Raw genomic sequence first — 14,502 nt, 5'->3', positions numbered from 1 at the left:
CAATAGTTAAACTTCAAAATGTGTTTGTCAAGGAAATAGGTGGGAATGCAGGGTGAAATGGGTCATTTGTTGGTGGAGGGTTGCAGACACTGGTAGTGTAATTAGAATTGGAATATTATATGACAAAACTCCATTATAAATGATTTTGAAAATCAAAATTGCCTAAATTTAAAAAAAGAGAAGTCAACTTATGTCTATATTTCAAGAAAGCTTGTCTTAGCAAATTTTGGCAGGGAGACCATACTTGGTAGAGAGAGGGAGAATGAAAGGGACAGTTGACAGTTGGGAAGAGAAGCCAGGATATAATGGAAGAGATGAAAGCTGATCTTAGAAGATTTGGAGCCATCAGAGTTTAGAGAGTTAAATGGTGAGACCATTGCAGTTTAGATAGTTAAATAGAGAGATTGGTTTCAGTCATCAGCAGTGTATACATAGAGAGAGCTCACAGATATTCAGGCTATATTACCTAACAAGGGGAGCGTTTTTTTCCTGAAGCACTATGTAAGGATAATATTTTGCCAGGAAGAATGATAAGAAGTTGGTTCTCTTTCACAGATTAATACATTAGAGATGAAAACTTTTATACAAAGGAATCTATCATCTTGTCCTGTTGCTCTGTTTTCTTGTCATCATTCCATTCTCCCCCACAACCCTACCTAATCAGGGCTCTCGACATTTCTCAGCAGTGTCACCACAGAGCCCCAGAGCATGTGTTAACTGCTGGTAGCTCACAGCCCTCATGTTTGTCCCCCATCCAAGCCAGAGCCATCCTTCTGAAACCAAGGATATTTGCTGAAAGCCCGTTCTTCCTTGAAGTGGCAGTCATGGTTTACCTCTTCTTAATCATTTTGTTTACAAATTTAGATGAATGTCACTATAATAGTGACAGGGATTTTCCAAACTAAGAAAAGCATAAACATTTCCCTTTCCCCGAAGAAATTTGGGCTAGTTATTTTCTATCCACTGCTAATAATATGTGATAATTAGGAAACAGAACTGAAGTAAAAACAGGTACATTTGTCAATTTGGTGCCATGACTAGTCAGTCTGAGTATAAGTATGTATTTCTAGAAAAAAAAGCAGAAGAAAAGGAGTTGGTTGCTAGCAAAGAATGCCAAATCTCTGCCAAGAACTCCTTTGAAAATAAGAATTGTGACTATGGACGGAACATAATTGCAACTCAATGCCTCTTTTGTAGACCACAACACCCAAAAGGAGAGAGAGAACAAAAGGGAATGCCTGCCACAGTAGCAGGGTGGGAATGGGGGGATCAGTGTGGGAGGAATACTGGAATCCATGGTGGTGGAAAATGGGGACTGGTGGAGGAATGGGCATTTGATCAATGTATAATCAAAACCCAAGAACAAAAATTTGTAAATGTAGAAATGTACCTCATGGTGTTTCACTAATAAAAATTTTAAAAAAATAAAATAAAATAAAAATTGTTTTGTCTGCCAGAGATCAGCAGATGGGAACCTGAGTGAAGGTAAAAGATTAAATTAAGATTAAATTGGTTGACTTCTATTTTTCCTTGAGTACATTAATTTGATTTTGGAGTCAATTTATATGACAGTTCATCAAGGCACAGAAATTTTAACACTTCTCTTGTTTAAAAGTATAGTGATACACCATGTCTGTATCTCACATTATTTTTATTTTTGATAGTTTGATACAAAAGATACGTCAAAATCATAGATAAATGATAATTATTCAAATAATTTTTGATTATTTAAAATTACTTTATAGAATTATATTATAGAATTTCATAAATTTTCGGATTTTGCAGAGTCAAAGTACATGTATCATATTACACTCACTACTGAAAGGCCTACTCTCTCATTCACCGTTGTTCAGTTTTTCCACTTTGATTACACCTTTCCATTTGGAAACTAAATAGTCTCATAGTTCTAAAGTTTGTTTTTATTGCTTGGAAAGATCAGAATTATGCAATTTTCAACATTGGATGAAACTAGAGGATATCATGCATGTAAAGTTAGCCTTAAGGAAAGGAACAGATACAGAGAGATTTTTCTCATATGTGGATTTTAAAGACAAACAGCAAGGTAGCAACAAAGGCTCAAGAGCAATGTAAGGGGAGAACTGATCCACACAATTGAGTCAGGGGATTGGGAGTGAGGGATTCTGGGGTTTTGGGGGGATAGGGAGGGTTTATTCTTTGAGAGAATGAGGAGTGTCATGTTGGAATTATGTGTATGAGAAACCATTATTAATTGAATTATACATCATAGAATATAAATAATGTTTTAGACGTTTGTCTGTCTCATTTTATTCTATTAATTAGATTTCTCCATATGCCACATATGCATGAACTTGTTGGATACCTATCTTTCTCTGCCTGGTTTATGTCACTAAACATAATATCCTCATGTTATCCATTTTTATACAAATAATAAGAAGATTTCACTTCATACAACTGAGTAGTATTCCACTGCTTTACCACCGTTCATTTTCAAAATTTGTGGTTTAAAAGATACAAACATTGGTTTTAACAATGCTCTGGTGTTTTAAAATTTTTAGTTTAGGGAAGCAAAATAGATTTTACTGAAAAACACTTAGAAACTTGTGAAACAGGTGTAGGGTGGAATGGAATATATGTTCAAGGAGAACACTTGTTTAACAAAGCAAGCAAAGAGAGACATAGAGAAAGGAAGCACGGTATTTCTTCAAGGGAGAACACAAGCTTGAGGACCAAGCCCACTCTGTTAGTTTAGGAATAAGAACTTGGAGTGGTATGAACTTAACTTGTGCACTTTACGGGAGAACCTGAGTGAAACTATTAGAAGTACGTTCAGGAGCATGATAAACTGGAGTCTGCACTTGGAGGGAGGAGGGTAGAGATTTCTTTGGGGAGATCCGGACTATGGAGAACAGTAATATTATAACATTAATGATAGTATCGTACCGTGGGATTCCAATAAAATCTTTAACAGTGGCGTCAGATATGATAACGTTCTTAGGTATTTGGATTTCCTGTGGAAACAACGGGAAAGCTGAGTTTATGCACTGGATGCCTCAGCCTGAAACAAGGTCAACAAGTCATGAATGAAAAATTTCAAGTTAGATGGATCAAGGATTCTGATCCCAGTGGAAGGCTAGCTTTCGGGTGGACAATTTCTACTGATGGCCTGATGTAGATTCTGATCCTCGGACATGTAACAGAAAGGAGGTAGTGACAGGTATCCTCAGAAGTGAAGCCTCTGAGACAGAATTCATTCATGCCAACATACGGGTTATCAATGTTTGCTCATGGCTGTTACCCTTATAACATGTCATCCAATGGTTTTGTGGTTTCAATTTACTGTGTAAATGTAAAGGTGAAGTTTCTAAATGGAAGGTAAAAATCTGAGGCCCTCAAGATGATGAATTATGGGGATGCGGGGGGGGGGGGGGAGCTGGAGCTATACAGCATGTAGGGCATTTACCTTGCACACGGCCTACCCAGGTTAGATTGCCAGCATCCTGTATGTTCCCCCCCAAGCACCGTGAGGTGTAATTCCTGAGTGCAGAACCAGGAGTAAACCCTGTGCATCGCCAGGTGTGACCCAAAAACACACACAAAAAAAGATGATGACTTGCCTTTAGATATTTTGAAGTCAAGTAGAAACAGCCAGAAATCTCCCCAGAAAAGAGTTATCCTGGGTCGAAAACATCATCACCTCTAGCGTGAGAAGATACAGAAAATAAGGTTTCCATTTTATGCCAAGTTAAAGCAAGCCAGACATGATCTTGGAAAGTTTGGCAAAGGAAAGCATGGCTATAGGAAGGATAAGGTGACAACTGAGGCTTAGAGGTAAAATATACAAGAGAAGCAAAGGTCAAGAAGTAGGCGGTACAGTGGCGACAAGGTATACTAAGAAGAGCATTTTTTAAAAAATAAAATGCAATGACACATCAAATAAGAATTTTTTAAATGTTTCAGAATAGGGATACAACTCAGTGATAGAGCATTTGCCTTCCATTGTATGATGATCTGGGATTGATACTTAGCATTGCAAACAGCATTATTTTTTAATTTTTAATTTCTTTCTTTCTTGCTTCCTGGCTTGCTTGCTTTTTTGGTTTTTTGGGTCGCACCTGGCTATGTATAGTGGTTATTTTTTATTTTTAAAAAGACTTATAATTTTACCTTTTTACCTGTGGTTTAAAAGGAAATCTAAAATATTTTAGAGTAAATATATGTGAGGAAGAATAAAATTCACAGGAACTACTTAGTGTTCTTAATGATACAGGAATCAGAATTTTGAGGTTAATTGTATGGGTATTGCATGAATAATTTTTCCCCATTACGTGGGCTCTCTTTTTATCATGGGCACCATTTTTTCTAAGTTGCAGAAACTTCTTAGTTTAATGTAGTCTCATTTGTTTATCTTCACTTCCTCTTCCTTGGTCAGTGGTGTTTCATTCTAGAAGTTTCCATTAGCTTGAATGTCATGAAGGGATCTTCCCACATTTTTCTCCATATATCTTAAGAATTCAGGTATGATATTGAGGTCTTTAATACATTTGATCTGACTTTGTGCCTGGCACTATAAAGAGATCTGAGTTCATTTTTTTTGCATGTTGCTGTCCAGTTTTCCCAGCACCAGTTGCTGAAGAGAGTTCCTAGCTCAACTTCATATTTCTTGAGCCGTTATGAAAGATTCGGTAATAATAATCTGAGGGCCAGCGTCAGGATATTTGACTATATTCCATTGTTCTGAGGCCTGTCTTTATATGAATGTCATGATATTTTGATTACTACAACTTTGTAGTAGGGTTTGAAGTTGGGGAAGGTGTTCCCTTCTTCTTTTTACCAAAGATTGCTTTAGCTCGTCATGGGAGAGAAGGTTGTGTATGAGTTTCAAGAGTGTTTAATCAATTTCTTTGAAAAATATCATGGGTATCCTTATAGAATGTGCATTAAATCTTTATAGAGCTTTGGGGTGTATTGCCATTTTGACAGTACTAAATCTCTCAATCTATGAGCATGGGATGTGATTCCATTTCCTCATATACTCTCTTTTTTCGTGAAGTAGTGTTTTGTAGGTTTTTTTTTTTTGTATAGTTCCTTAACCTTTTTAGTTGATTCTAATATACTAGATTTTCTGAGGTATTATTGTGAATGGGATTGTTTTTCTCTATCTCTTTTTTCTCTTTCATTATTAATATATGGGAAAGCCATGGAGTACCGGATATTACTTTTGTAATATGCTACTTTACTAAACAAATCTATTGTTCCCAGGAGCTTTTTTGTAGATTCTTTGGGATTTCCTAAGTATAGTATCATGTCGTCTCCAAATAGTAAAAGCTTGAGTTCTTCCTTTTTTATCTGGATGCCCTTGATATCTTTTTTTTTTTTTTACCGAAATCATATGGCAAGTACTTCAAGTACTATGTTGAATAGGAGTGGTGAGAGTGGGTAACTTGTTTTGTGCCTGATTGTATTCTGGGATTCTAGCTCATTGATTTCTGCTCCAAGCCTTTAGTTTTTCCCCATTGAGAATAACGCTTGCTTTGGGTTTGTGGTAATTTGCTTTGACTAGATTGAGGAAAGTACTTTCAACTCCCATTTTGTTGAGAGTTTTTCATCATGAATAGGTGCTGGATGTCATCAAATGCTTTATCTACATATATTGATATGATCATATGACTATCTTTATTTTATTGAGATGGTGTATTCTGTTGATTGACTAGAGAATGTTAAGCCATCCGTGCATCCCCAAGATAAACCTACTTGGTCATAGTGTGTGATCTTTTGTTGAGTTACTGGATTCTCTTTGCTGGTATTTTCTTAGAATCTGTGTATCTGTATTCATCAAGGAAATAGGTCTGTAATTTTATTTTTTTGTGGTGTCTCTGTCTGTTTTGAGTATTAGGGTGATCTTTGCCTCATAGAAACTATTTGGGAGTATTTCTGATTCTTCAATTTCCTGGAAAATCTTGAAAAATGTTGGCAGCATTTCCTCTTTAAAGGTTTGAAATATTTCACTATTGAATCCATCTGGGCCAGGGGTTCTGTTTGGGGGGGATACTTTTGACCATCATTTCAATTTCCTTGGTATTGATAGGTTCAAGTATTCCAAATCTTCTTGGTTCAACGTTGGGAGGCAATTGGAATCCAAAAATTTATTAATTTATTCAAGATTCTCTCATTTCCTGCTGCAAAGTTTCTCAATATAATCTCTGATGATCCTATGGATTTCTGTAGTTTCTATTAGGATATGCCCATTTGCATTTCTGATTTGATTTATTAGAATTCTTTCTCTTTGTTAATTTGAGATGCTTCTCGTGGTTTATTGATCTTATTTATTTTCTCAAAGAACCAGCTTTTGCTCTTATTGGTCTTTTGGATTGTATTTTGGGATTCTAGCTCATTGACGTCTGGTACAAGTTTTATTATTTCCTTCCTCCAGCCTAGTTTGGACTACTTTTGTTGGTTATTTTCCAAAATCTTGAGCTCTAATTAATTCATGTAGATCCTCTCTTTCTTCCTGATGAATTCTGGCAGAGCTATACTCTTTCCTATTAACACTGCTTTTGCTGTGTCCCACAAGTTCTGGTAGCTCGTGTACTCATTCTCATTTGTTTCTGGAAACTTTTTATTTCCTCTTTGATTTCTTCTCTAAGCCAACAGTTGTTCATTACTTCCCTTAAAGAAAATATTTCCTTGCTGAGCTTTAGTCTGTTTGATCTATTGAGAAGTGACAAAGTAGTGTTGAAATCTCCAACTAGTATTGTGTTGCTATCAATGTTTTTCTTTAAGTCAATTAGAAGTTGTTTTTAAGTATTTTGCTGGTCTGTCATGAGGAGACTCTACATTGAGGAGGGTGAGTTTTTTCTGATGTACAGATCCCATGATCATGAAGAAATGACCTTCACTGTCTCTTATAACCTATAGCCTGAAGTCCATGTGGTCTGATACTAGTATGTCCACTCCAGCTTTGTGGAGGTGTTCTTTTCTTTCTTGAAGAATTGTTTTCCAGCCTTTGAATTTGAGCCCATGGTTGCTTTGATTGTTCAGAAGTGTTTCTTCAGGCAGCAGAATATTGGGTTCAGTTTTATAATTCATCTTCCCATTCTGTGCCTCTGAATTGGCACATTTAGTCCATTGACATTGAGAGAGATTGTTGTGATGGGGATTTGTGCTATCTTTATGTAGAATTTTTGTACTTGTGCGGATTGTCTTAGCTTAAAGTAGCCCTGTTAATTATTCTTGCAACAACAATATGGAACACTTTACAAGTTTGCATGTCATCTCTGTGCAAGGACAATGCTAATCTATGTATCATTTCTATTTTAGTATTTATGTCATCAAATATAGTATGAGTTAATTTTTCCATATTTTTCTCTACTTATTAATTTGAGGGTTGTCCTTACTCACTCCTATGGCAGACAGTGATTCATAAGCAAGGTATGTATTTGAAAGCAGCTTGAATAGATAGATTTAGAACTTTAATGTCCCAGAAAGAAAAATATGGTTTTTACCATATTATCTTTTTCCATACCCAAGGCATCAGTTTTACAAAATAATTCTTTTGGAAGATAGTATATGAGTCTTGTTTAATGCCCTTCCCTGAAACCTTCATTAAGACCATTAAACTAGAGCCTTTTGCTGTTCTCACCTCAGTCCCTTGTACATCTCCAGGAAAAGGTGGATGGTGTTGTCTGCAATTTGACTACCTTGAATGTAAGTCGGATTTTTCTCCTGAATGAAGAGGTGAGGAGCATATTGATGATTTCATTCCACCTTATTACAAGTTCAACTTGAAAGGAAGGTGAGACTCATGAGGCTCCTGTAAAGGACAGAAAAAAGGGTCTCAGTGAAGTTTAATGGCCAACACATATTAGCAACACAGATGACTCAAAGTAGCCTGTGTGCATCTTTGTGTATAGTGAGTTTCATATCTACTGATAGTGATTCTCAGTCATGACACACAGGCAAAACAGACCTGTAATTAAAAATCTAGTTCTCTGAGCAGAGTGGGGTCTCTGAGGTGATTGAACAAGTGTGTAGTAATTTATTGCTAAGCACATAAGTATTTTGAATGATGTGTACTTTTCGATCTAAAATTAATTCCAAATATGTCTAAAACGACAGTGTCCTGACCTCGCACCTGGCTTTCGTCACCGAGGCCCCTTGGAGGTGCCGGGGGTGAGTTTCCCTCACCGCCCTGATTAGAGCCCCGGCAGCTGAAGACCTCTGCAACCAGCCATAGGTACGCTTAAGACCACCCTTCCCAAGCTTGAAGGAGCCTCATGCATGAAGGAATTGGAAGCAGAACCTGTGTAAACACACAAAAAATAAAAGGCCGGTGGTCTGGCCGTTTCCCCACTCCACGAAGGTCAATGGCGATGGTCAGGAGATGGAAGGAAATGGGGGCCAGGCTGGTTGTTCCTAGCAGCAGGTTATTACATGGAAGAGATGTATGACATGGAGGCCTCAGGAATCCTCAAGCACGTGCGCGCACTATGAGCCCGGAAGTTCCCCTTATATAGATCATAGAACCTCTAAAAGGCGCATTACAGTTAATTCATAAAAGGAGTTACAGAAAGATCATTGAGGCAGCAATCCATATGTTGTTTCTTTACATCCACATTGTTTCCTTACATCAGCAGGCCAGTAATACTGGCCTCTAGAAAGAAGATACAAAGCCAAACTGAAACCTTTCACAATCACTTTCACAAGCTGTAAGCACCTTGATTTGCATCCCAAAGAACAGCCTGGCTAGAGCTGGGAATCTATATCCCAAAGATCAGTCCTGACTAGCACCTGAGATCTGCAGATCTAAGACCAGCTAGGTTTCTGAGAGAAAAGGCAAACTGTCTCAATATACTGAAATCATTTACTGAAGGCAGTTTGAAGGGGAGAAACAGTCTCATCCAAGCTAGTCAGGACACACAGGAAAACAGCTTCTAGGAGGTGTTTCTCCTCTCCTTGTCCAACCAACATATAAGCATATATAATATTAATCATTTTGTATGAACACAGTAAGAAATGCATTGAGCTTATAGAATTGCTCTTCTAGGGCCATTTCAATCTCAGACTGCAGTGCTCAGGCCAGATATCTTTCCTATTCCTAGCAGCAGGGCCCCTAATGTCGTCGTTACTTTTGGATCATGACATCATTTGCCTATGATCCATCTCTTAACTTATAGTTAAGAATCGTGGCACCTTGGCCTGGCCCATCGCGATGCCAGGGTAGCACATAACTTACCGGCTTGCCCTTGTTCCATCCAGTCCCACGTCGGGACCCTGCCCTTGGGGTACTAGGAAGTGAGGGCAACTGAGGCTTAAGTTGAGAAGGCAGATGCCCAGGAGTGAATAATATTCAAAGCCAATCAATTCCTAAGTCACAAAGCATATTAAGTAATTGTCTTCCTGTACCAATACAAAAGGACATTGCATTAAGGTAAACTGCTCAAAACACACAAGGAGACGGAGGAAGGCAATATTAACTTACAGTATAGCTTCAGTGTCTAAGAAGGAGGAGACCTTACAAATTGGTTGGGGAAGAGAGCATAGAAGTGGTTACAGACAGACAAAGTAATGGGAGTGTCTCGGGAGCACTGTGATGGGTGCAATTTGATAAACCTAAGCTCCATATACTCCAACAGAACCCAGGTGTATGGGAACAGGGGATGAGATCTCCAAAGCTGCTCAGATCAAGAATGGACCCCCTCCATCAAGATCCACCATCTTCTAGTAGCTAAATGTTACAACCACGAACTGCCCCTGGAGCCATGTCATCCCATCAATGGCCAAGATCCAGAGACTGGATATTGTTGATAAGAAAACAACTCTTATTGTTCAGTTCTCACTCTCAGAGAACCAGGTAGGTTTCTGTGAGTATCATGCCTGCATGGCAGAGTCTGTGTTTCTGGTCACTGTTTCTTTTGAGATACAGAAGCTGCTTAATTTAAGATAGTCCCCTTTGTTTATCTCTGTTTCCAGTTGCTTGGCAAGTGGCGTGTTATCTTTGAAGATACCTTTAACTTCAATGTCGTGGAGGGATATGCCGACCTTGTATTCAATGTACATGAGGGATTCTGGTCTGATTTTGAGGACTTTGACGCATTTTTATCTGACTTTTGTGCATGGTCTTAGGTAGAGGTCTGAGCCATTTTTTTTCCATGTAGCTGTCCAGTTTTTTTCTGCACCGTTTGTTGAAGAGGACTCTCTTGCTCCACTTCACATTTCTTGCTCCCTTATCAAAGATTAGATGATTATATATTTGAGGGTGTGTGTCAGTATATTCAATCCTTTTCCAATGGTCTCCGGCTCTGCCTTTGTTCCAGTACCATGCTGTTCTCATTATTATCACTTCATAGTAGAGTTTGAGGTTGGGGAAGGTGATGCCCCATCGTTTTTTCCCCAAGAATTGCTTTAGCTATTCGTGGGCGTTTGTTGTTCCATTCGAATTTCAGGAGTGCTTGATCAATTTCTTTGAAGAATGTCATGGGTATCTTTATAGGGATCACATTGAATTTGTACAATGCTTTGGGGAGTATTGCCATTTTGACAATGTTAATTCTCCCATTCCATAAGCAGGAGATATGTTTCCATTTCCTCGTGTCCTTTGTTATTTCCTGTTGTATAGGTCCTTTACCTCCTTAGGTTAGCAGATTCCAAGGTTCTTGATTTTTCTGAGGCACGATTGTGAATGGAATTGTTTTTTCATGTCACTTTCTTCTCTCTCATTATTTGCATATAAAAAAGCCATAGACTTTTGGGTATTGGTTTTATAGCCTGCAATTTCACTATGAAAGTCTACTGTTTCTAGGAACTTTTTTGGTAGAGGTTTTAGTATTCTTTAAATAGAGTATGATATCTGCTGTGAATAGTGAGAGCTTATTTCTACCTTTCGTACATGAAAAATCCTTAATATCTTTTTCTTACCTTATTTCTATTGCAAGTACTTCCAGTACCACCTTGAACAGAAGTGCCAAAATGAACTTTTACTTAGCACTTTTTGTCTGTAAATTTCTATGCTAAGAACAGTCGAATAAACAGTGATATCTTAGTAATTTACAAGTAAATTATGAAGACAGATAATATAAAATAATTTCTTTGTACAAATTTCCAAAATGTGTCGCTTTTATTAAATACATTAAGAATAAATCGTAGATCTTGATTATACCCTGAAGATTATTTACGTGTTAGAAGTTACCTTTCTAAAATGCAATAAAGTGACACATTTTGAAAATGTTGATTATTCGCTCATTAATTCAATGAATCTTTGTTAGTCTGGTGGTGCATTGCCTCCAGGAAGTCAACCTGTACCCTCAGGTGAGTGCATCAACAGTCTGATGGTGTCTTCATGATTCCTGATAACCTCAAATGGCCACTGTGCCTCTGGCTGGATCCCAAAACCTCAGTACTACGTTTCCCGAGAAATTAAACTCCCAAAAGATATGTGGGAGCCATGTTCACAAACCACCCCTGGCTCAGTTATACAAGCTAATGGATTGGTCTTGTTTTAGAGACCCATAAACAAATCTTGAAAGAGATCAAAAGCCACAGTTAACCTTGGACCTGCAAAAGGATGAACACACTAGGGTAAATCGAGGGAGGCAGGTTAGTTGGGTGCCCACCCAACCAGAACCTAGTGCAGCCACTTGCTCCCACAATCCAAAATCGCCACCATGCCCTCGTCTGGTTTCCAACTTCTCAGGATGGCTCTCACTGAAATATAACAGCTGAAAATTCAGATATGCGGGTTTTGTGACTGAAATCTCCAGGCTTTCTCTGGGTCACAATGGGAATCCCATCCCCACTGCCCTGTACTTATGGAAGCCTCAGCAGTCATTTCCATACCTCAAAGCTACTCCAGCCTTAGCTTCCTGATAAAAACACTAAATTCCTTGAACAAACATGATGAACAAACACGAGACCCATGATGCACAAAATAATAAGGAGACAGAGAGAAACAATTAAAGAGCCTGCCATAGACACAGGCATGGGGTGTGGGTAGGGTGTTGGGGGATGGTTTTACGGAACCAGGAACATTGGTGGTGGGAAATGTACAATAGTGGAGGGATGGATGTTGGATCGTTGTATGACTGGAAGCAAATTATGAATAGATTTGTAATAGTCTATCTCACAGATATTGAATAAAACATTAAAAATATATATGCTTCATTTGTACCTCAGACCACTGATAGAACATTAAAACCCAGCATATCTATTTTTGTGTTCTCTGTAGGAAAAAACATGTTACTCACCTGTGTGCCAATAGCTTGAAGAATGCTATACCCTAAGATACATCCTTGACTGTCAATAACATGAATAAGTAATTGCAGCTATGTTATATTTTAGAATCAGTTCATGGACAAGAAATCAAGAGGAGGAAGTGGAAAAGAGCATCAGTTTTGAATGGATAATGTTTATAATGTTTGAGGAGCATGCAAGGGAGACTAAAGATTTGGCATGAGAAGAGGTAAGAAACAGAAGAGTGAAGTACTAATAAGTATCATGAGAAAAATGCAAGGGAGGACATTTCCTGGCAAGTGTCACACTTTGTTGAGATTTTGGTGAGGATAAGTATTAGAGAGTATCTTTCCCATTTAGTGGTAAAAAGGAAACTTTGATGTGTGCATTTAAAAATTACTTTAAAAATTAGAATCACCAAGAGATACACAGTTACAAAGTTGCTCATAATTGAGTTTCAGTCATGTAATGTTCTAGCACCCTTCCAGTATAATGGGGGCATTTTTGAAGGAATATCCCTGGTGGGAAGACTAGGGCATCTGAATCTTAACACATTTCACCAAATATATGATCTCTTCTCACATGATATACCCTTTCTCCCCTGCTTCTTTGATTTATGTTTTCATACAATATTTCCTTGTGAAACTCACCTCAAGTAAGGGTCCCTATTTAAGACAAGTACATGTTTCTGGGGCATTACATATTTTTCAGTTGCTGGAAGAGTCTCTATAGCAATGCTCAGGAGGTGTGGGGGCCCCACAGACAATTCTCAGAAAACGTGGTCATGGTGGTTGGGGTCCTCCTATGCTATACAGCCTTTGATACTCTGGCAATCAGGTGGTGCTGGGAGTCAAATTGAGTGCATGTGAGGCAAGTTCCATAAGCACTACACTATCTCCTGCGGCCCTGGGTATTAGATTGATGTCAGCATTCGAGGTCCTCCCTTTTGTCTGAAATCAGAAACTTGTGAAGGAGAAAGTGGAAGAGACCTTAGGGTATAGCTAGGTTGACTGAGTACATGGTGGTACCATTAAGATTGGAACATAAAGTAAAAATAAAACAAGAGAAATATCTAACAATAGCAAAGAGGGCTATAGTACTCAAAAATATATTCTTAAACTAAGAATCTTCTGCACCTCCAAAGAAACAGTGACCAAAATACAAAGACAGTCTACAGAATGGGAAAGGATATTCACCGAATACACATCTGACAAGGGGTTGATATCAAGGATATACAAAATACTGGTTGAACTCGACAAGAAGACAACATCCAACCCCATCAAAAAATGGGGCAATGAAATGAACAGAAACTCTCTCAAAGAAGAAATCCGAATGGCAAAAAAGCACAAGAGAATAAGTTCTACATCATTAATCATCAGGGAGATGCAGATCAAAACCACAATGAGATACCATCTCACACCTCAAAGACTGGACCACATTCAAAAGAACAAAAGCAACCCATGCTGGCGCGGATGTGGCGAGATAGGGACACTCCTTCACAGTTGGTGGGAATGCCGACTAGTTCAGCCCTTTTGGAAAACAGTATGGACATTTCTCAAAAAATTAGAAATTGAGGTCCAATTTGACCCAGCGACACCACTCCTGGGAATATATCCCAGAGAGGTATAAATGTGTAGTCGAAGTGACATCTGCACTTATTTGTTCATTGCAGCACTCTTTACAATTGCCAGAAACTGGAAGAAACCTGAGTGCCCAAGAAGAGATGACTGGTTAAAGAAACTTTGGTACATCTACACAATGGAGTACTATGTAGCTCTTAGAAAAGATGAAGTCATGAAATTTACATACAAGTGGTACAATATGGAAAGTATCATGCTAAGCAAAATGAGTCAGAAACAGAGGGATAGACATAGAAAGATTGCATTCATCTGGGGGATATAAAGTAACAAAATATGAGATTAATACCCAAGAATAGCTGAGATCAACACCAGGAGGATTACTCCATAGCTTAGAGGCCAGCCAGGTATTCTAGGGGAAAGGGCAGTTCAGGTAGAGAAAGGAGCACCAAATGAAAGGTGTTTGGAGGATCCTCCCAGGAGGGGAGATGCATGTTGACAGTAGACTATGGACTGAACATGTTTACCACTCAATGCCTCTTTTGCAGACCACAACATCCAAAAGAAGAGAGAGAACAAAAGGGAATGCCCTGCCAAAGAGGCAGGGTGGGGATGTTGGGGGATATTATCCATGGTGGTGGAAAATGGGTACTGGTGGAGGGATGGGTATTTGATCATTGTATGACCGAAACCCAAGCACAAAGATTCGTAAATCTAC

At 38.4% G+C, this 14,502-nt stretch overlaps 1 pseudogene; it reads right to left on the bottom strand.

Moving 5' to 3' along the window:
- Nucleotides 1-7,219: 7,219 nt before the first annotated feature.
- On the bottom strand, nucleotides 7,220-7,318 carry LOC130040977 (uncharacterized; annotated as a pseudogene).
- Between the last annotated feature and the right edge of the window lie 7,184 nt (nucleotides 7,319-14,502).

The sequence above is a fragment of the Sorex fumeus genome, unplaced genomic scaffold (genome assembly GCF_029834395.1).
Source record: "Sorex fumeus unplaced genomic scaffold, SorFum_2.1 ptg000095l, whole genome shotgun sequence".
Taxonomy (NCBI): domain Eukaryota; kingdom Metazoa; phylum Chordata; class Mammalia; order Eulipotyphla; family Soricidae; genus Sorex; species Sorex fumeus.
Note: the sequence above shows the minus strand (reverse complement) of the source record. Positions and strands in the feature narration are given on the sequence as shown.